General features: G+C 42.6%; 1 protein-coding gene across 6 annotated transcripts in view; it reads left to right on the forward strand.

Moving 5' to 3' along the window:
* Positions 1–21,792, forward strand: part of PALLD (palladin, cytoskeletal associated protein) — a 388,850-nt gene that overhangs the window by 119,238 nt on the left and 247,820 nt on the right. The window contains exon 1 of one of the 6 annotated variants that reach the window (XM_066387839.1): positions 8,052–8,208. The exons of the other annotated variants lie outside the window; for them this stretch is intronic. The gene's annotated coding sequence lies outside the window, so the exon portion shown is untranslated. Of the gene's footprint in view, positions 1–8,051; positions 8,209–21,792 lie in introns of those variants that run through there. 6 annotated transcript variants of the gene reach the window in all.

Below are 21,792 nucleotides of genomic sequence, written 5' to 3' on the forward strand. Positions count from 1 at the left end.
TTGTTAATGTTTCCCCAGAAAAGCAGATTCCATGACTTCCCTAAGTAAACTCTCCAGTGTTCCAACAATAGTAGCATTTTTATTTTATTTTTTTATTTTTATTTTATTTTTTGTATTTTTCTGAAGCTGGAAACGGGGAGGCAGTCAGAGACTCCCGCATGCGCCCCACCGGGATCCACCCGGCACGCCCACCAGGGGTGATGCTCTGCCCACCAGGGGGCGATGCTCTGCCCCTCCGGGGAGTCGCTCTGCCGCAACCAGAGCCACTCTAATGCCTGGGGCAGAGGCCAAGGAGCCACCCCCAGCGCCCGGGCCATCTTTGCTCCAATGGAGTCTTGGCTGCGGGAGGGGAGGGGAAGAGAAGAGACAGAGAGGAAGGAGGGGGTGGAGGTGGAGAAGCAAATGGGCGCATCTCCTATGTGCCCTGGCTGGGAATCGAACCCGGGTCCCCCGCACGCCAGGCCGACGCTCTACCGCTGAGCCAACCGGCCAGGGCCAATAGTAGCATTTTAGAAGAGAGTTAAACCTACTATCACTTTACTTATTATGATTTTGAAACTCTGTCCTCTGGACCTAGAAAACCTCTCTTGCCACATCAAGGTCTTTCGGTAGTATACCTAAAAGCCAAACTGTCTGCTTGTGTAAGAAGTCAGAGGAAACAGTTTTTTGAGAAGATTTACCTCGCTCTCTCCCGGCTGTTTAATGGGGATGCCTGCTATGCCAAACTCGATATTATTGGGAGCACCAAAAGAGATCATGTTTCACACTGCCCAAAGAGTATAGCACTTGTATCACTACCAAAATAATCATTCTAAAGCTGAACCTGGAAGTAGTTGTTTAAATTTACTCTATTATAGAAATGACGGGGACCCCTGAAAAAAAATACTGTAAATATAAACCTAAAGGACAGGTACAAACATTCTGTTCATGAACTAGCACGGAAGCAAACTAGGCGTTGGGATCTCCCAAAGCACCGGGAAAAATATTCTCTCCCTGAAGATGAAAGGCTCCCTTGAGAACAATATCAAAAAGCACTACCCATTGTTCTGCAGCAGCACCTGGTCAGGAACCAGGGGAGCAGGGATGGAGGCAGTGAACTCCAGCACAGAATGAAACCTGATGCACAGAGACACGTGCAGACCCAGTGATTGAGAACATTTGAGTGGGAAAGAGTAAGAAAAGACATGCCAGGCAAAGGTAACTGAAAAATAAAGTAAGGTGATGACCTTATTATCAGAGAAGGAGCAATTTAAGACAAATAAATAACCCAGAAAAAGGGCACTTTGTAATGCTAAATGAAAAAACTCAAAATGAAGCTGTAATAACTAGGAATATATAGTCACCAAATAACATACAAGCCACCTTATAAAGCAGAAATTACAGAAAATGAATATAAAGCAAGAAAAAATCTACAGAATAAAAACTCTTTCAGGCCATGACACATTGAAATAAAATATCTGAAGTATTAAGGAAGCACAAATAACTAATTAATAATAAGATATATGTTATTCAACTCTATACAATGAAAACAGAGACATTCCCATTTTTTTTTCAAGTGGCCAAAAAACATACAAGAAAATTAATGATAAATTAGAAAACAAAGATAAAGTCAATCAATTCCAAAAGATAGAAACATTACAGACAACATTTGATCACAATTCAATAAAACAAGTTAAAAAAATTAAAATCTCAATTATGAATATCAGTGCAAAATTCTAAATAAAATATTGGCAAATAGTATCTACTAGCACATTAAAAATATTACCACAATTAAATAGAACTTATTTCAGGAATGCAAAGATAGTTCATTGCTCAAGAATTTATTATATTCTATCAAATTAATAGATCTAAGGAGAAAAATTATGTGATCATTTCTAAAGATATTAAAAAAAGCATTTGGACCAAAGCCAATAGTGATAGTTAAGCCAAGAAAAAAATCCTCAATAAAATAATGATAAATTAATATTTTCTTAGCATAATAATATTTATCATTCCCAGGCTAAAGTCCATACAGTGCCTATTGGGAAAACACTGGAGGCATTTCCCCTAAAATCAAATATAAGATAAGAACACTCACTATCATTATTGTTATTTAACATTGCACTAGACCTAACAGATAATGAAATTAGGAAAGACATTAAAAGTATAAAAATCAGAAAGCAGAAAATTCATCTTTATTTTCAGATGATATTATTATATGGTTAGAAATATGAGAGAATCAAGAAATATCTATAAGCGATAAGATGATTTAGTAAGGTAAAATGGTACAAAGTGAATACCCTATAATTATACAGGAAGAAGATGTGATGAAAGAAGAGACCCTGTTTACGATAGCAATACGACAATAAAATAGCTAGACATACATGTAACAATAAATGTGCAGGATACAGATGAAGAAAACTTGTGAAACATTCCTGAAGTCCACAAAATATGAGTTTAACAAATGAAAAGATCTACCTTTTTCTTGGCTAGGAAAACTTGACAACATTAAGATGTTGATTCTGTGCTAATTATCTAAATTCTAATTTTTAAAATAGTAACAGGGATTTCTGTTGTTATTACTGTTTATTTACTCTGATATTCATAAGAAAAACAGGAAACAGAGAGAAGAGCAATTAGAGAATTATTAGAGAATTAGGCCCACAAGTTACTAAAATTAATATTCTCAATAATTAATACAGTGTGCTAGAGGCACTTGAACTAGGAAATCAGCCAAGGAAACAAAATAAAATGTCCAGAAGTAGACCAAACTATGTACAGGAATTTAATACCTATTGTAAATGATACCTCGAAAGTAAATACTAGTAAAGGCCTAATATTATACTGTGGTAATAAGGCAAAGCACAGGCAATAGAAGCAAAATTAGACAAGTGGGACTACAGGAAACTTGAAAAACTGGGCTTCAAAATCCAGAGTGAAAAGCCAACCAAAAGATTTGGAGAAAATAGTTACAAATCATATATCTGATAAGGGGTTAACTTAATATAGGCATAATTCTTACAACTCAATGACAAAAAAAAATAACCCAATTAAAAAATGGGCAAAGGAGTGAATATAAAATGGTATAGCTGCTATAAAAAACAGTATAGAGATTCCTCAAAAAATAAAAAATAGACGTATCATATAATGCATCCATACTATTGGGTATATATTCAAAAGATTTTAAAGTAGGATCTCAAATAGATATTTGCTCACCCATTTTTTATAGCAGCATTATTCACAATAGCCAAGAGGAATTCAAATAAGCAATTCAAATATCCATTCACAGATAAAGGGGTGAAGAAAATGTGGTATACACATATAATGGAGTATTCTTCAGAAGGAAATCCTGTCAGGGGCCACAACATGAATGAACCTTGATGATAAATTTTATGTTATGGTCCTGGCCAGTTGGCTCAGCCATAGAGCTTCAGCCCGGTGTATGGATGTCCTGGGTTCAATTCTCATTTAGGACACACAGGAGAGGTGACCATCTGCTTCTCTACCCCTCTCCCTTCCCTCTCTCAATCTCTCTCTTTCCCTCTCACAGCCATAGCTCGGTTGGAGCAAGTTGGCCCTGGGTGCTGAGGATGGCTCCATGGCCTCACCCTCAGGTGCTAAAATAGCTTGGTTGTTGAGCAATAGAGCAACGGCACTAGATGGACAGAGCATTGCCTCGTAGGGGGCTTGCTGTGTGGATCCCAGTCGGTCAGTCAGGGTGCATATGGGAGTCTGTTTCTGTGCCTCCTTGCTTCTCACTTAAGGAAAAACAAATTTATGTTATGCATTTTATAAAACAATTAAAAATTTTTAACTATGTTTTTAAAAAGTGTTAGTGGGGCAACTGGGTCATGAATTGAAACAAAATAAAGCAGGATCTATATCATAATATCTTAAAAACTACACAAGGATAAAATAAAAATAGACCAAATATTTAAATATGATAAAATAAAATCACAAGAGCATATGGTATAAGAAAGGCATTTCTACATAACTTTCTCTGACTATATAAAAATCAGAAAATTTTGCACACTCACAAGATACTATAAGCCCAATCAAAAGCCAAATAACAAAATGAGAAAACAACCTGTAGCTCAGAACACAAAGGGATAATTTTTTAAATATATACAAAGTTTTGAGAAAATTACAAAGAAAAGGGTCAAGGACTCTGTAGAATGTAGGGAAAGTACATAAACAAAGCAGCCACAGGGAGGAAAGAGAGTTGGCTCTTAAACATATGAAAAGATTGCTCCACCTCATGCAAGATCCGAGAAATGCAAATCAGACTATCTTAAGACATCATTTTTCACCTATCAGATTGGCAAACACCCAGAAGTGTGATTACACACTCAGTTGGCAAGGCCGTGGGGAAGCAAGCACTAGGCGGCACTGTTCGTGGGAAAGTCAGTGGGTTTACCCCTTTGAAGGGCAATTTGGCTATATATACCAAAGTTAGAAATGCAGAATCCAGGAATCCCACTGTAGAATTAATGCCATAGATCAGCGGTTGGCAAACCGCAGCTCGTGAGCCACATGCGGCTCAATCAGATTGAGGATGTTTTTTAGCAAAGACCAGCTTAAGAGTACCCTAATTAAGTGAATAACAGTGTACCTACCTATATAGTTTAGGTTTAAAAAATTTGGCTCTCAAAAGAAATTGCAATCGTTGTACTGTTGATATTTGGCTCTGTTGACTAATGAGTTTGCTGACCACTGCCATAGATATACTTGCACAAATGGAAATGTTATATGTGGAAGTTTGTAACATTGTTTAATAGCAAAATATTGGAAAGAACTCAAATATCTATCAGTTGGGGTACTGATTAAATAAACTGTGGTTCATTTATACAAGGGAATGCATATAGTTCTGCACATAGTATTTTTAAGAAACAAAAAAAAAAGGAAGAGTAAGAATTTATATTTTCAGGAACGTACATAAAGTAATGTGGAAATCTACAGAAAGCACTAATATTAGTGATTACTTGTGAGGAGATGTGTGGACTAGTCCTATCGGAAACAGTGGTAGGAAGGGAGCTTCAGTATATACACCTATGTTTAAACTATGTGAATATATCATTTATTCAAAGCATTCAATTATACACACTCACGCCTGACCAGGCGGTGGCGCAGTGGATAGAGCGTCGGACTGGGATGGGGAAGGACCCAGGTTTGAGACCCCAAGCTCTCCAGCTTGAGCGCGGGCTCATCTGGTTTGAGCAAAAGTTCACCAGCTTGGACCCAAGATTGCTGGCTCAAGTAAGGGGTTACTTGGTCTGCTGAAGGCCCGCAGTCAAGGCACATATGAGAAAGCAATCAATGAACAACTAAGGTGTCCCAACGAAAAACTGATGATTGGTGCTTCTCATCTCTCTCCGTTCCTGTCTATTCCTCTCTCTGACTCTCTGTCTCTGTAGAAAAAAAAAAAAAAATTATGCACACTCACATCCACAAACTGCTGTCATGGTTCTCAGACAGAAAGAACCTAATTCAATAATAGTTCAGAGAAGGGCCTGGTAAAACTGTATTTTCTTTTTTTTTTTTTTTTTGTATTTTTCTGAAGCTGGAAACGGGGAGAGACATTCAGACAGACTCCCGCATGCCCTTGACCTTGACCGGGATCCACCCGGCACGCCCACCAGGGGCGATGCTCTGCCCACCAGGGAGCGATGCTCTGCCCCTCCGGGGCATCGCTCTGCCGCAACCAGAGCCACTCTAGCGCCTGGGGCAGAGGCCAAGGAGCCATCCCCAGCGCCAGGGCCATCTTTGCTCCAATGGAGCCTTGGCTGCGGGAGGGGAAGAGAGAGACAGAGAGGAAGGGGGGGGGGTGGAGAAGCAAATGGGTGCTTCTCCTATGTGCCCTGGCTGGGAATCGAACCCAGGTCCCCCACACGCCAGGCCGACGCTCTACCGCTGAGCCAACCGGCCAGGGCCAAAACTATATTTTCAACAAGCTCTCCTCTCCACTCTCTGAGATGAGTTCTCCACAGGTCACATACATTGTCACCACTCTGTCTCCTGACAGAGCACTCAGCCTTGGGACAGTTCTCCTTTGGGGCACAAGCAGGTGGGCAGGGCATAGACGCAAAAGGCAGTTTCTAGGAACACTTGGAGGCCTTACAAGCTGCCACCCAGAAGGTTGCCTTTTTGTGTCAACATGTTGAAGGGCTGCAGAAACTTCCTTTACCCCCTTAGTCTCATCTGCACAAGCAAACAGGATCCCCGAAGGGAGTGGCATCTTTGACTAGGACATTTGATATGTTGGATGTCGCAGCTAAATATCAGACTTCAAAAATGGTCACAGTTTTAGCAAAAGCAGTTTAGCAAAGGGGCTACTTAGGTTTCTGTGTTCATGATGACCATCACTTACTGAAGCCCTGGCCCCAATGTTTTCTTCTGCCTTTGCCTGGCATTTTAATCACTAAAACGTTCATGCTAATTTACAGAGGAAAGATGGTTCTAACACCACTTCCTGGAGGTGGGAAAGGTGGCTAGGGTCAGATGTATCTTAGAGAGACCCACACCCAACCCTGCTTTACACTGATGCCTTTCAGATGAACGAAAGTACTTGGCTCTGTTTCTCAGTGATTCCAGTAGAACTCTACGAATGGAGTGCAGAGTTACAAAATAAAAGAACCTAATGGTGTACAAGAGACTGGACCTACCAAACTCAGAATATTTTCAGTTTAAAAACCAAACTCATCCTTACTAACGTTACACTGATTCCCCCCAAAAGGGGGTGAAAGGGTTAATACAGAAAAAAATAGTTCATGGTCCAGCACTTCCTCAGGGTGTAAAAAAAAATGAACTAAAGACATACAGTAAACTCTTAACATTACATTTTCCATTTCAAAAAAATAATTCCACATAATTCTATTTCTGAAACACACTTTCTGATATGTTTTCTAATTGACTTCAAGAATGTGTCGTACTTTTGACATTTTATATGCTCCACTAAAATTGATAGCTCCATTGGGTCCCTTGTGAGTCTCTTCCTTAGATTTCTAAATACAATACAGTACTGGGTTTCTATTTCCTAGGCTAACCAATGGCAAGCAGCTCTGTGACTCCAAGGCAGAGAACAGTGGGAGTGGTGAACTAATCTTTTAAAAGGTTTAAAAATGAGGTCCTGTCTGCTAATTGGTTATAGTTAGCAAGTAGGTACCTCTTTATAAAATGGTTGGTTTCGTTTCTCATATTGTTTGTTTCTCCATAATATCTGCATGGTAACTGAGTCACTATGACATAATGCTTTAAAGAAAGACTACAGAACAGCCAGACAGGCACATGCTCCTCTCTCTCAGTGAGTGGCAATCTTGGGTCTGTTCCTAGATGTTGGTGGAAAGACCTGATTAATGGCAGACTCACTTGTTCAACATAAAAAAAAAATTTTTTTTTAAATAACAAAAACCAGATTTATTCTTGGCATTCCTTTTCCTGGGAGCTTCATGTGCAATGTAGTAATTAATTTATAGCTTTGCAGTGAGGCAGCATCAGAGAAGCAATTTAATTCACAAGAAGTAATATAGATGGAGAGTGTAATTGAAAATACCCCTGCTTGGAAAAGTATATAAGGACGATCGCGATGGAAATTGATTTCTTTGATCACTGATACAAATTCACTACTAGCCACTACCTGGATTCCCCCCAAGGTGTCTTGATCGACTAAATGAGCAGAGGTCTGAAAGAAAGACTTCAAACCCCAGCTGAAGCGGGGTTAGATAGCGTGGGCGGAACTCGCTTCTTAAACTCTCCAAGGGTTGCAATTCCCCAAAGCAAAGGCTCAAGTGTGATCAGAACTTGGAGTAAGGGGAGACAGATCTCCCTCCGTCCCCTCTCAGTGTTATTTCTGGAAGTTAGCGGCATTCCTCCGGAGGACACACCCTCTCCCCCTCCCCGGCAGCCCCCTCTCCGACCCCCCCCGTGCACACGCGACCCCGGGGCGAGTCGCGGCGCGCTTGCGGCGGCTGCAGTCGGGCCGCCTCCGCCGAGCCTGCTCCCCGCGGCCTCGCCGCCAGGAGGCTTCCCGCGAGCCCGGGGACGCCAAGACGTCTTCATCGCAGCCTGCGAGGGGCCGGGCTTTTGGCCGCTCGCTGCCGGTTCATATTCTCTGTTGTATCTGCAAACCAGACTGACTTCAGAGCTGTGCAGTTGCACGCTGGGCATAGCTGAGGTCTGAAAGACCCCGGAGAGGAGCTTCTTTAGGGGCAGAGGGCGTTTCCTGCTCAGCGGGTAAGTGAGAGCATTACATGCATGTAGCGGTGCAGGAAATACTGCTTTGCAGCGTTTCTGGGCAATGGTGTGGGGCAGTCCTGTGAAGCCGGCTGGGCTCCTGGGGGTGGGCTCGGAGCACCGTCTGCAGCCGCTGTGTTCCTAATCCTTCCTCTGACCGCTCTTAGCCGGCCGGGGTGGTGGGGTCCTGCTTCGCGGGACTTTCCTGTTGTTAGAATTGGTGGGGGAGGGGAGAGAGGCGTGTGAGATAGAATTTCTCCCCCCTTTTTTCCCGTTTAAAAAAATATATTTTGAGAGAAGCTTCTCTTTCTGGCGTTTATATGCCTGGAGCGGTTTGCACTAGGTTGGTTTGGTTTGTACTTTCTAATGTCTTTGTCATCTGCTCCGTCCCGGTTGAAGTAGAAGGAAACTTGCACGGGGCAAGCAGTCTCTGACAGCCTAATTGCTACTCCGTTGCTGAATGAACTTTAGCTGGAAACCCTTTAATGGCAGGTTTTGGGGATTTTTCCCATGACGATGTTTGGGCGTTTTCACACCTGTTGCTCTTCAGCGCCTGAAAGTTGTTGGTTTGTGTGTGTGTTTGGTTGGTTGGGTTTTACGTGACTTAAGTCCTTTGTCTAACACGTTCAATTGCTCCGCGCTGGTTCTCTTGTTCTTATGAAGCCCTTTGGATGGGGTCCCTGTCTTCCTTAGCATTCAGTCTGGCAGCGGTTCTCAGGAACAAGTGGCAGGCAGACTACAATAGGGAAGAATGCATTCCTGATGCCTCCCCTAACATGGAAAGACTAAACTGAAAAACTGAGTTTCTTAGTTTTTTTTACAGAAAGCATACTGTCACTGTTTTATAAAGATTCAGTTCTGGGAATGAGCTAATTCGGAGGTATCCAGCAGGAATTTTAAAGAGATATTTCCCCCAGTTTACCTGCACAACAGCTTAAAGACCCTGACACCTGAGCTCCACAAGGATGCTGAAGTCCCCTCTCACTTGACAGCAGATGGGCCATTATTGATGAAGCAGAGGGGTTACATGGTGTATGACTAGGGCCAAGGGGGAGGGCCGCCTGAGAAGGGGGCTGAAATTTGTTTTCAACTTCCTGATGATGAGGAAAGTCATCAGGATACTGGAATGGACTTGAACATCACTGTAGGTTGAGTTGCATTCCTGTCCACCTGATGAAAAAGACTTTCAATAGCCCTTCTCACACTTCCAAGTGGAGCTCAGTGGAATGCTTGTTTATTTCTGTTGCTGATAAATCCAAAGGAAATCTCTGCTGAACCCAGCAATTTAAAAAGCAAGTCCTGGCGTATAATTGCCCGCATAATGGCAAACAGGTTATTTCCAGTAACCCAAGAGTCTTGCATTTTCTCCAACCATTGCTTTGGAGGTTAGGTGAAGATATTATGAGTGTGCATGAGAGCTTCCCCCTCACTCCAACTGAAATGGAAAGTTATCCTGGGGTGTCTGATGAAAAAGATTATTGTCAGATACATTACCAGGTTATAAAATGACATGTTTCTGAAAAGGTTATAGCTATTAGACATTGGTGTCTCTAGTTACTATGTAATTTTTCATTGTTCCTTTAGGGATGAGACCTACTTTGATCACCACAGGGTTTTCATTTGTTGTTTTTTTTGTGTGTGTGGTTTTGCTGGGTTTTGTCTTCTTTTTGTTGTTGTTTCTTTTCTATAGAAATTCTCCTTTCACTCAGGTGAAATCACAGGCTGGAATTAGCAGCAGTGTTCATTCACTGGAGCTAAAATTAGAAAGTCCATGGGACTTTTCAGGCATATCCTTGTTGTCTCATAGAAGATTCCGCAGACTCTCCTTTCAGACTCCCACTTTAGTAATTATTGTTAAGCTGATGCTTAAGTCCTCATCAAGATAGCATTTCATTTGGACAGTTTTGTCCCTTAACGTTTAATCATACTTTACCAATGCACATTGAACTCCGTTCCTCCAAGGAGCTTAAAGGCACACCCCTAATACACTTACCATCCCTTCAAAGTGTATATACTTAACTCTTTGAACAGTTCTTTAAAAAAATAAACAAAAGTTTCAGTGGCACTTGCAAAATACAAGTCTAGGTCCTCTGATGTGATGGCAGATGGCAGTCACATGAGCTTTGTTTATGCCTAGGACAAGCTTGGTATATATTAAATTAATGATGAATTAAATAATTTATTTCTCACACCTTCAGCCGCACTTACTCTCCAGCTATAAATTTAAAAATAGGTTGCTTATTGAGGTCTAGTTCCCTTGGAAATCCTTTCAAAGCCTATCAAATGATTTTACAGCTGGGTCAAATCTCATCGTAACACACATTATGAAATGCAGTGACATGAACTTCCAGCCCTTCTGGCTTTCCCATTTCAAAGATGGGCTTCAGCAACCTCCTCATTTGTTGGTCACCTCCAAAGATGGTGGGTCTGATGGCTACAGTGGGTTTCTGTAAATGTTATTAAACCTGTCCCTGCCAGCTGCCTGTGGTATTCGTGAATGTTTTCATAAGAAAAGCTGTTCTTCGGCTTTATCTGCCCACTGTGGTTTGTGGCACGTTGTGCTATTCTGCAGCCATTGCAGTTTTTTTCCTGAATGATTGGGCTATGATGTCATATGCTATCTCAGAGCGGAACCCTTTTGGGGCTTTGCTGGGGTCTGTGTGCCTGAGCGAAGGGAGTGGAAGCTCCCTCCCAGCTCTTGGTAGCGACTCCCCGTCTGCTCCAGCACATTCCATTGCCTGGAGACCAAAGCCACCAAAATGATTTGCGGTCAGTGATTTGGGGCTGGTTAGCGATGATTTAAAAGGAAGGTTATGGGCACATGAAGTGTAGGGTAAAGAAAATATATTTTACTATTTTATTGAGACCACATGGCTCCAACTTGAACTTTTTTTTTTTTTTTTAACATGGAAACTGTTGGCTGAACCAGCTCACAGCGTTCCCCTCCCCCTTTTATTTCCTTTTTATTGCTTAGAGAGAACAGCTATACTCTCTATTTATGATAGGCTTGACCTCATCATTTCTGAAATTTGAAACATTTTTTATTCTTAAAAAAAAAAAAAAAAGTCAGATTTCTCTGTTGTGCTCTTCAAGGGCCAAAGACAATTGTCAGAGAATAGACTCAACTCCAATAACTGAAAGAAGACTCTCCCGTATCAAACTTTAGGGAGGCTCCAGTTATGAAGGAGGTACCCTATTATACCAGAGGGCCACAGAGTATCAGTACCATAGTGTCTATACATCTCTTGGTGAACGGAGAGATAATTTTAGTCAACCTCCATTGTACTGTGATGAAACATGGTAGATCTTTTCCATTGCATTAATACTAATTGATGGTGGGGCTTGGAGCAGAGCCCAGTGGCCCCTTCCATTACTGGTCCCTTGGGCCCACACTTCATTTGTGGGACTAAGCTGCCATCTCCTGCCTCTCCTATGTGGACTACCACAAATTGGCACAGTAAACTACCTATTACCACTGAATATGTTCCCAAATCTCTGTCCAGCGTGAACTTCAACTATCTATTATCACTTTACTTTGTGGCTCATTCTCATCTTGTTTCAATCTTCAAGGTACATGCTGTAGCCTAACAGTTTGTTATAAGCTATCACATAGCCCTCTCCAATGTCCAGTTTGGTGGTGAAACTGATTTCAGTTGCTACAGGGAAAGCTTGTGGATGTACCCAGTCCCTCAGAAGCTATCAATCCGAGGTCTGAGGGCCATCACCGTGATGTAATGGAAGGCTGCTTGAGAGATCCCCCAACAAGTTCTCAAAGTTGCCGGTCTCTAATCCGTCTGAGCCAGACTGGAGTCCCACAGTGTGAGTCTATGTATATTCAGGGTTTTAAAGAAAAGCATGTGGAGATCGAATTAGTGTGGTGGCTTATGAGAAAATCTTATAACTGCAGAATTGGAAGAATGTCAAGAAGGCAGCATTGTAGGATGGAAATTGAATTACAGTGGAATTGAGGATCCTGGTTTTGCCACAGGGTGATTTGGACAAGCAGCTTCATAGAGCCACATGTTGATAAAGTATTCAGTTTTGCCTTGTCGTCCATAAATATAATGTCATATTCTCAGAACTACAGTAGAAAGCAGGTAGAGGATGTAGTATTATTTCCATTTTTACAAGTATGGAAACTGAAGCTATAGAGGTTAATGACTTCCTCAAGGTCACACAGCATGTGGCTGGTTGAGTTTGGCCTCAGATCCAGAACTTCTAACTTCAGATCCTGTGTTTTTTCCACTGTAGCAAGCAGCCTCCACAGCTTGTAACCTCTATGGACTTCGCTCCCCTTATTTGCAAAAATGAGACATTTGGCCCAGAATACAACAATCCATTCCAGTTTAAAAGTCTGTGTCTGATAATTCACTGGCTGGAAGGAACTTGAAGAAATTACTTAGTCATATTCCTTGCTTCTAGCAGGACTCAAAAGTATTTTGAAAAGAAAATGTCAGCCCTTTAAAATGCTTTAACAATCCCAGAGCAGGAAAGGGTCCCGGAGAGTGTCTGAGTGCATTCTGGGGTGAGAAGGAAAGAGGAGCTCAATGTCAAGGTTTGCCAGGGAGATTCGTTCTCAAGGCTCAGAAGCAGTGAGCTTTGACTCACGAGAAGTGCACGTCTGTTCATGGGATCAGTGTCTAACGTAGGAGAGGAGAGTCACAGGCGCGCTTTGCTGGTTGGAAAGGAATTTTGTGAGAAGAGATCAGAGAGATGGTTACTTGGCTGTGAGGGAAAAAGAGCTAAGTGATTCAGTCACAGTCTTAAGGTTTACTAAGGGCTTCTTGAGAAAGGGACGACTACAGGTCAGTGGTCATCATTCTATTTAAAGACACAAACAGAAGAATTCCCTTTGTTCAGTAAGTATGACCAGCAGAAAGCTGTGCTCGTCTAGTTCTGACTTTGCTTGTATTGGCGGGATTGGTGGCAGACTGGGGTCAAGAGGAGAGGCTTAGGGTCTAGCAGCCTCTCAGAGTCAAGGGACTGGACTGTCCATGGACAAAGACGAGCACTCAGACCAAAGTACAATTTTCATCTCACAGTCAGGTAACTTGGTTATAATTTTAAGGTGCCAGTTCGTGTCCCATGTTCTTCCTGTTTCTCTCCCAGGAAATAGATATTAGGAAAAATGCAATGACTGAAGCCAGAAGACTTAAGTCACTACCACAGCTCTACATCTTACTGACTGACCCGGAACAGGCATTATCCCCTCTAAGCCTCGATTTCTTATCTTTGGAATGGGACAGTAATAATACCTCCTATGAAGTGAAATGTTCTTGAGGATCAGGTGGAGGAACATAGGTGAACATGTTATGAAAAACGTAGTTTGCATCATTCGTTAGTAGTAGCCTTTGTCCAGTTTCAGGCCTTTTCTATAAACCATAAGGACACGGAAGTTTCTTTTTCTGCCTTAATTCCATTCCCAGGCCCAGATCAGAATCATAGCAGTCTTTGTGTACTTATTATTATCAGGCACATAGTCATGTTTAATCCTCATAAAAATATGATGAGATGGTTCTGTTATCCCCACTTTACTACCTGAGAGTTATGTCTGACAAGGACAGCAGCTTGCCCAATGTAAGTAGCAGAGGCAAAATGGAGACCAAGTCTGTCTTGCTTCAAAGCCTGTGTGCTTTCAGATCTTTGGGTCTCTGGGGCATTGGGGCTTCTCCTACCTGAAAACAGACCCATCCTCTTGGTTTTGGATGGCAGTTAATCTTCTGGCTGTGCCTTGAATGGCCTCATTGGCTGTTGAGTCTAGCCAGGTCCTAGGGCTTGGCTGTTTCCTTCGCTAAGGGGTCATCTTCATCCATTTGTCCTGCTTCATGTCCCGTATCTTCTCTTCTCTCCCTGTCTTCATTTCTGGGTAGCTCAGTTGCAGCCCTCACCCTCCCCGTCCACTCAGGCATACCCCTTCCCAGGAGTATCCTGCATTCCCTTTTCCACCTGTCTCTTGGAACAAGATAGTTCCCACAGGGGAACAGCCCTGCACAGTTTGCTCCACCTGACCCCTGGCATCAGCCCAGCAAGCCCTGATCAAATCCCCACCCCCCAGCATGTTTACTATTGTCACCTTATTGGAAGGAAAACTTGAACACGTGAAACACAGCCACCTTATTACTCTTGAACATTGCAGAATGTGACTTTTTAGCTCTGAGAAAGGTCTTGGAGATCATTGGGTCTGTTACCTTTTATTTTAAAGATGCAGAACCTAAGGTCAGAGAAGTGACTGGCCTGCCCCAAATCACAGCTCTGGGCCAGAACTGGGGCTGGGTCCAAATCCAGTCAGCATTGTCTTTCCTTCCAACTTTCAAAATAGTTTAGATCAGCATTTTGTCACATCCTCATCCCTCAGTCTGCTGTGGCCCCTTAGAAGGGAGCCTTTCTCTTGCCATAAGATCCTATTTAGGTTCTTAACATTCATCACACACACACACACACAAATATTTTTCCTTCCTTAACACATCACCCTTTTATGGAACTAAAGCCTATTTACTCCTCAACAGAATACAAGCTAAGGTTGGTCACTTTCAACTCTTAGTTCATGGAATAAAAGAGTTAAGTCTCCTGGTAGCTCTTTCTCTCTCTCTAGGTTAAATAATACCAGATTTTTCTTTTTTCTTTTTTTTTTTTTTTTCGCTTTTTCTCATAGTTCTTGTTCTCCAACAATTTCATCATCTTTATTTCTGTCGTTGAACTATGTCCAATTACTCCATGCCTCTCAAACTGCGAAGTCCAGGGCTGGACAGAGAAGTCTCATAAAGGTATGATAAAGTGATGATTACCTCACAGTCCCTTCAGTCAGCACAGCCAACTTTCACGCTCATGTTTTAAGTGACCACGGGACCTCATTGGCTGGTTTTCAGCTTATTATTCTCATTTGGCTGCACATTGCTTAGCCCGTGTTTGTGATAATCATTTCCTCTATGTATCTTCCAGAACGTTTCCTATTGAGCTTTTTTATTTTTTTTGTTCCTGATTCCTTCTCCAATTCATCAGCTCACTTGGGACTCTAATCCTATTCTTCCTCTTCCTAATTCTTAACCCCAGCTACTGTCCCAAGTAGCTTAGCACATTAAAAGTCCCTGGAATTCACCCACAGAGGAGCAGACCCCTGAGACTTCTGGCCCTCAAAGCACTTCTGCCTCTTGACTCCAGGATTTGCAAAGCAAGCAGCCCGGCTCCCCGTGCTGGTCCTCAAACTGACCGTCAGACAGAGTCGTAAGTGCTGGGTAAAGTGAGACCATTGGAGAGCCTCCCAGAAGTCACATAGTTAAGGGCTCTAACACTGGTCAGTTCTGAAATAAGTAACCAAGCCTGAATCTGTCATAGGTATAATAGTGGTTGTCTCTAAGGTTTCACTTTGGCTCAGAAATATGATATGATAATTATAGACATTTGCATCTACAGACCACTTTGATCTTCATTACTATAACCAACCATTAGGGAAAAAAAAATACATTATCCCCATTTTACAGATGAAGAAACTTAAGGTTCAATGAGGTCAAGTCACTCCCAAGGTTACACAGCCAAGAATAGAACTCAGGTTTTTTGTCTTTAAATTTCTTGTACTTTACCATTATTCAATGGTTTTAAAACCTTAGCATTTCCAAAAATGCCTGAGGGATATTACTTGTCCAAAATACAGATCCCAAGGCTCTGGCTCCAAGTCATACTGATTCATGAAGGCTGAGTGGAGCCTTGGAAACTGTATTTTAACGAGCACCTCAGGTTCTCAGGTGTCAGTAGATCATACATGAAGAAACCCCCTCTTGCCTGACCATTCCCAGGCGGTGGTGCGGTGGATAGAGCATTGGTCTAGGCTGCTGAGGACCCAGGTTTGAAACCCCAAGGTTGCCAGCTTGAGCACAGAGTTGCTGGCTTGAACATGGGATCATAGACATGACCCCATGGTCGCTGGCTTGAAGCCCAAAGTCGCTGTCTTGATAAGGGGTCACTGGCTCAGCTGGAGCCCCCAGCCAAGGCACATATGAGAAAGCAATCAATGAACAACTAAGGTGCCACAACAAAGAATTGATGCTTTTCATGTCTCTCCCTTCCTGTCTGTCCCTATCTATCCCTCACTCTCTCACTAAAAAATAAACAAACCACAAAACACCAAAAAAAAACAAACCCACCACAACAACTCTCTTAGGCTATCCTTTCTAGAACATACTCTATAAATGCAGCAGGTCTGCCTTTGCCCTATGACAAAGCTGGCACAGAAAAACCAGCTACTGACCCCAAATCCAAATAGTTATTCAGGAAGGCTCCTTGCTCACCCTGGGCCCATGGCTGTGGCTCTTGGAACCTGCTCCCAGCCCTGGTTCTATCCTGCTGTGGACTCCTTCATTTTGCCTGCCTATGTGACTCCCCTCTTTTGAGTACTCTTATCTTGGCACCCCACGCAGCTCATGGAGAAGACTTGGCCCCAAACATCAATCTCTGTAGCTCCGAATCAACAGCCTGTCTCCCTGAGGCCTTTCCAGATGTGAGCATATAAGGGACCTGAACCATGAACCTAAAGAGGGGATCTGGCGACTCTCCAAGAGGTCTTCATCTGGGAAACCTTCTAATCACATGCACTCCAGCGGGGGATTGCTTATGAGCTCCCCTGAGAGAAAGCTTCCTGGCCAGTTCCCCCAAAGAGAGACATTGTGTGAACCACGATGCGAATCACTCAGCGAAGCTCACAGTTGAAACTTGAAAACCTGTCTGCTCTAGGAGACCACGAGATGACTGGAGAGTGCATGGTGCGCAGTCGACGCTGATTGGGCACCCACTACGCACAGGCACCATGCTGACTCTTTCCCGGGGCTGTGTCCCGTTCCCCTGTAAATGATAAGAAGCTCGTCCAGGGTGGTTACCCACGGTGCCCATTTCCCAGTCTCGGGGCACTGGGAGATATGTGTTCACTGTATTAAAAATACTGAGCTCTACTGCATATAAGTCACCCGAGTCTTTCAGGCTCATCCAATATGTGAGAAATCTCTGACTAGGGTCCTTTATGCATGTTTTTATTGAGGAGGAAGTGCCATTCTGAAGAAGATAGTTTCTGGGGTCAAAGCAGACTAATCGAGTCGCTGAAAATTTACATGCATGCCAGTTCGACTCCCAGTCTTGATAGACATGTTCCACTCGCTGCCTATTTTATGTTCTTTTCTCAAGTGCAGGTGTATCTTTTACACCAGTGGTTTTCAACCTTTCTACACTTGGAGACCGGTAAAAATAGAATTATTCTGGGGATCACTAAGGCAGAAATCACCCCAAGCATGGTAGATTCGACTAAGATCATTGGGTCTATAATCTTCATACGACACCAGGATGGTTAACTCTTTTGTGGACCGACACAACATTTCTGGTGGACGGGTTCATGGACCAGCTGTTGAAAAACACTCTTCTGGCCCTGGCTGGTTGGCTGAGTGGATAGAGCATTGACCTGGCATATGGATGTCCCAGGTTTGATCCCTGGTCAGGGCACACAGGGGAAACAACCATCTGCTTCTCTCCTCACCTCTGTCCCCCTTCTCTCCTTCTTCTTTTCCTGCAGCCAGTGGTTTGATTGGTTCAAGCATCGGCCCCAGATGAGTTGCAGGGTGGATCCGGGTTGGGGTACATGTGGGCGTCTGTCTCACTATCTCCCCTCCTCTCACTTAAAAATAAAAAAGCCAAACCAAACCAAACACTGTTCTACACAATAGACTTGACTCTTCTGTAGTTCTTAAGAAACACGCTCAAGATTGGGATAGTGGGACAGGAAACAATAAAATACTTCGACAGCAAGTAACACAGTGTGGGGAAACCGTGCTTTCCCCCTACCTTGCCTCTGCTAGCTTGCGACACCCTGAAGAGAAATTTCCCAACAGAAGTCTCCTGAGTGATGGTCAGATGTGTACCTAGCCTTATCTTTAGCAGATGTGAGAGTGCTTTGAGAAGACAGCAAAGTGTTTGGGGCTGGAAGGAAACAGATGATTAGAGCCCTGTTGGTACGAGCCTTAAAATATTATTCGAATTAGAAAGTGTAACTTTTTCTGAAATAAGCACTTACCTTTTATGTTATAACTTGGCAAGGTATGGAATAATACTAATGTGAAATGACTTGTTAAAGGATCCCAGAGCATTATGTCAAGATTGTACACCCTAGCCTTAATTAGGTCAAGTTAAACTGAAAAGGAAAAGCAGTCTGGTTTGCTAACCACAGTGGAAGTATTGCTTTCGGGTGGAATTCCTACCCAGATTGCGTTGTCTGACTTGAGGATAATACACAGGAAGCAATTTGGGGCTTTTCTTTCTTTGGGTTTTGATATTTAAGCTGCAAGGAACTTGCAATCCAGAAGCTGGCATTTGCAGTGTTAACAGTTATCACAGCTAGCTAGCCAAACCATCCCTGTTTAACATCTCACTGCTGTTTATCATAATATGAGTGCACAATATGCTGTGCATGATTTCCAATACACATGTGCTAGTTATTACTACCAATATGAATATCTTCTGAACCATTAATCAAGGCACCCAACACACCCTGCCAGTGCACTTGGAAACTCTGCTGAAAAAGCAGAATTCTTTTCCACAAATGAACACTTGTAGGAAAGAAGGCTGATTAAGGGTGTCTGAAGCCATAGAGTGTGACACACCAGTAAACTCCATTTATAGATCATGAGGGAATCTCACAAACAAAACAAAACAAAACAAAACAGGGAAAGATAAGCAGAGTTCTACATTTTAGTTGGCCATGAAGATCTTCACTGTAATACTAGTAGTTAGCCTTTACTGGGCTCTGATTGGGAGCCGCTTTGTAGTTTCTCCTTCAATCTAATAATCCCACGGCATAGGAACCATTCTTATTCCCGTTTCCTAGATTAGGAAACTGGACATCTGAAAGGCTAAGTAATGCATCCAACCAAGTTCACTGAGGGAATGGGAATGACAGAGCCAGGGTTCCAACCTACCGTATTTCCGCATGTATAAAATGCTTTCATGTATAAGATGCACCTTAATTTGGGGGCTCGAAATTTGGGGAGAAAATGTATTACATAAAGTTATTGAACTCAAGTTTTATTCATCATAAAATTCATACAACTCAAGTGGGAAATGCAAGTAAAAATATAAAAATCTACAACCACTGTATAAGACGCACCCAGTTTTTAGAACCCAAATTTTTGATAAAGGGTACATCATATACATGGGGAAATACAGTAAGTGTGTCTGATGCCAGAGCCCATGCTTTCTGGAGGCCATTCTTTCAGAACCATTTGGTGTGTCCAGAGAGGACAACGGTTAAGTAATTACTCCCATCTGTTTCAAATGAAAGACAAGCGCTCTTTGGATGTTAATGTCTTTTAAACGTTTATTGAGCATTCACTTTGAATGTTTTAGATAGGTATCACTTAATTCTTCCAATAAACATATACAGATTTGGGTATTTCTGTGTTCCTAGCAAGTGGCCTCCTATTCTCTCCGTTGCCCAACATTGTCCCTGTGGCTGTGTTTATTTTCTTTTTGACTGTGATATGTGAACAGGGCGAAAATAGTCATTTGGTAGTTGTTGGGAAGAGGACACAGCAAGGGAAGTCCAAAAGCATGCATCTAATCCTGGACACCATTTCCCATGATAAGTCTCATCTTTGCTAAACCTCTATTTCTTTTTCACATATATTTCCTTTAAATTGGGAGTGTCTCCGTAATTTCATGAAAATAGCATATGCACTAGAAACACATTTTCTTTCTAATTCTGGCTCATACGCTAAATATCAGTATTCCAATTACTTAGCCTCTCTCATTCTCATTATTCTGTGCTATAACATGCAGGCATTAGTCCCTATCTCTAAATGCTGCTACAAAGATTACAGACAAAGCCTATGGAGTATATAGCATGGCACCTGGTTGTGTATTGTCAATAGTACCCTTTAAATGCTAATTGAGTCCGTCTTCTCAACTCTTCACATCTTTTCTCTTTATTAGTAAGTTGTTCTTAATATCCAGACATGACAAGGAATGTGAGTACTGAGATGTGCCACTCACAATGTTGCTGATAGGGGGCAGTATTGAGTAGTGGCTCAGCATTTGATCCCTTGAAGCAGAGGGATGAAATTGAAATACCTGCTCAACCATTTTCTGTGGGACATAAACCTTCCTGGACCTCAGTTGCCTCTTCTTTAAAATGGGTCTAACAAAGGTACTCCTATTATGGAGGTTTTGGGAGAGCTGAATTAGTTAATATATAAACACTTAGAAAATACCTGTATAGAGTGAGCACTCATTAAGTGTTAGCTGCCATTATTATTATTATTATTATTATTATTGCCACCACCTGTTATCATTGTGGCCTTTTGTAAGCTTTTGGAATAATTGATTATGGTGAGCCGTGCAGAGTGAGACCCTGCGACAGGCTTTCTCAGTGCGAATGGGGCTGCCACAGGGGGCCTGTGAGAGACCGAGGGCTGACCTTGGCCCCATTAGCACCATTCTCTAACCAGCCCAGGCACGGGGCTGCAATGAGGATTATTGAAGTAACATATGGAAAACACTTATAGTTAGCTCTTGGAAGAGGAAAAAGGCACTAAATAAATACAAGGAATTATTAAAAACTAGGAGACGACCTCACGGGGATGCTGAGACTTGTATGCTGTTTGCTATTCTAAGAAGAAACCGGGGCAGGAAGCCAACTCCATCACCAGGTGGCAAAGTGGTCTTCTGGCTGCTGTTCAGAGGATCGCAGCGTGTAGCTTCACCTACGGATCCCAGGCCATCCACCACCTCTTCCTGACGGCAGGCAGCTCTCTTGTCCCACACAGACTTCAGCAGAAGGAGAGGGGCCAGGGGCCCTGCCTGATGGCTGCGCCCTCCTCCTCCTGGATCACGTTGCCAGGGGCTCCCTTCTGGCGAGCTGGGAAGTGGGACTCTCAGTTAGAACCCACCGAGCAGCACACTGCTGGTGAATTCCCTTCAGTTCCAGACTTCGGAGCCTCCAGCCATCTGCTTCCTCAGCAGGACTGCAGTCCCGCTCCGGGCCAAGCCCAGGGCTCTGCCGCCAAGCTTTGACAGGTGTGCAGAGAGCACATGGCTGCGTAATTTCGAAGATAGCAGTCCATCAGTCCCTATTTACAACTTGACCACCCAGCCCGGAAATATTTCTTCTCTCCAGAACAATCCTTACACCAAAATGCAATATACTTAAAGTGGTCTCCAGGCATCACTTGTGAAATGGTGTCTACGAGGCTTCCAAGAATGAATCAAGATCTGGCCCACCGCCACCACATAGCTTAAGACCTCTAGTTTCCCCTTGATATCAGTGGCATAAGATTAATTTCTGTGGCTCCAAGTAGTGATTATAGAAACAGTCTATTTTTATTTATCACAAAATAAATAGTATCTTAACTGTGATGTCTTGCATTATAAAAGTCTCAGAAGGTAAAGGTAACAGCTATTGTAAGTCTCCTCCTTCAAGAACATAGCACTTTATGACATGGAAACTTTATATGTACTGTTCTGGTAACAACACAATAAAAATACAGAAAATTTCTCCATGTATTATGATATAAATATGAGAGGATATTGGTCCTTAAAACTACTAAAACATTTAAG

This window comes from Saccopteryx leptura, chromosome 1 (genome assembly GCF_036850995.1).
Source record: "Saccopteryx leptura isolate mSacLep1 chromosome 1, mSacLep1_pri_phased_curated, whole genome shotgun sequence".
Lineage (NCBI taxonomy): Eukaryota > Metazoa > Chordata > Mammalia > Chiroptera > Emballonuridae > Saccopteryx > Saccopteryx leptura.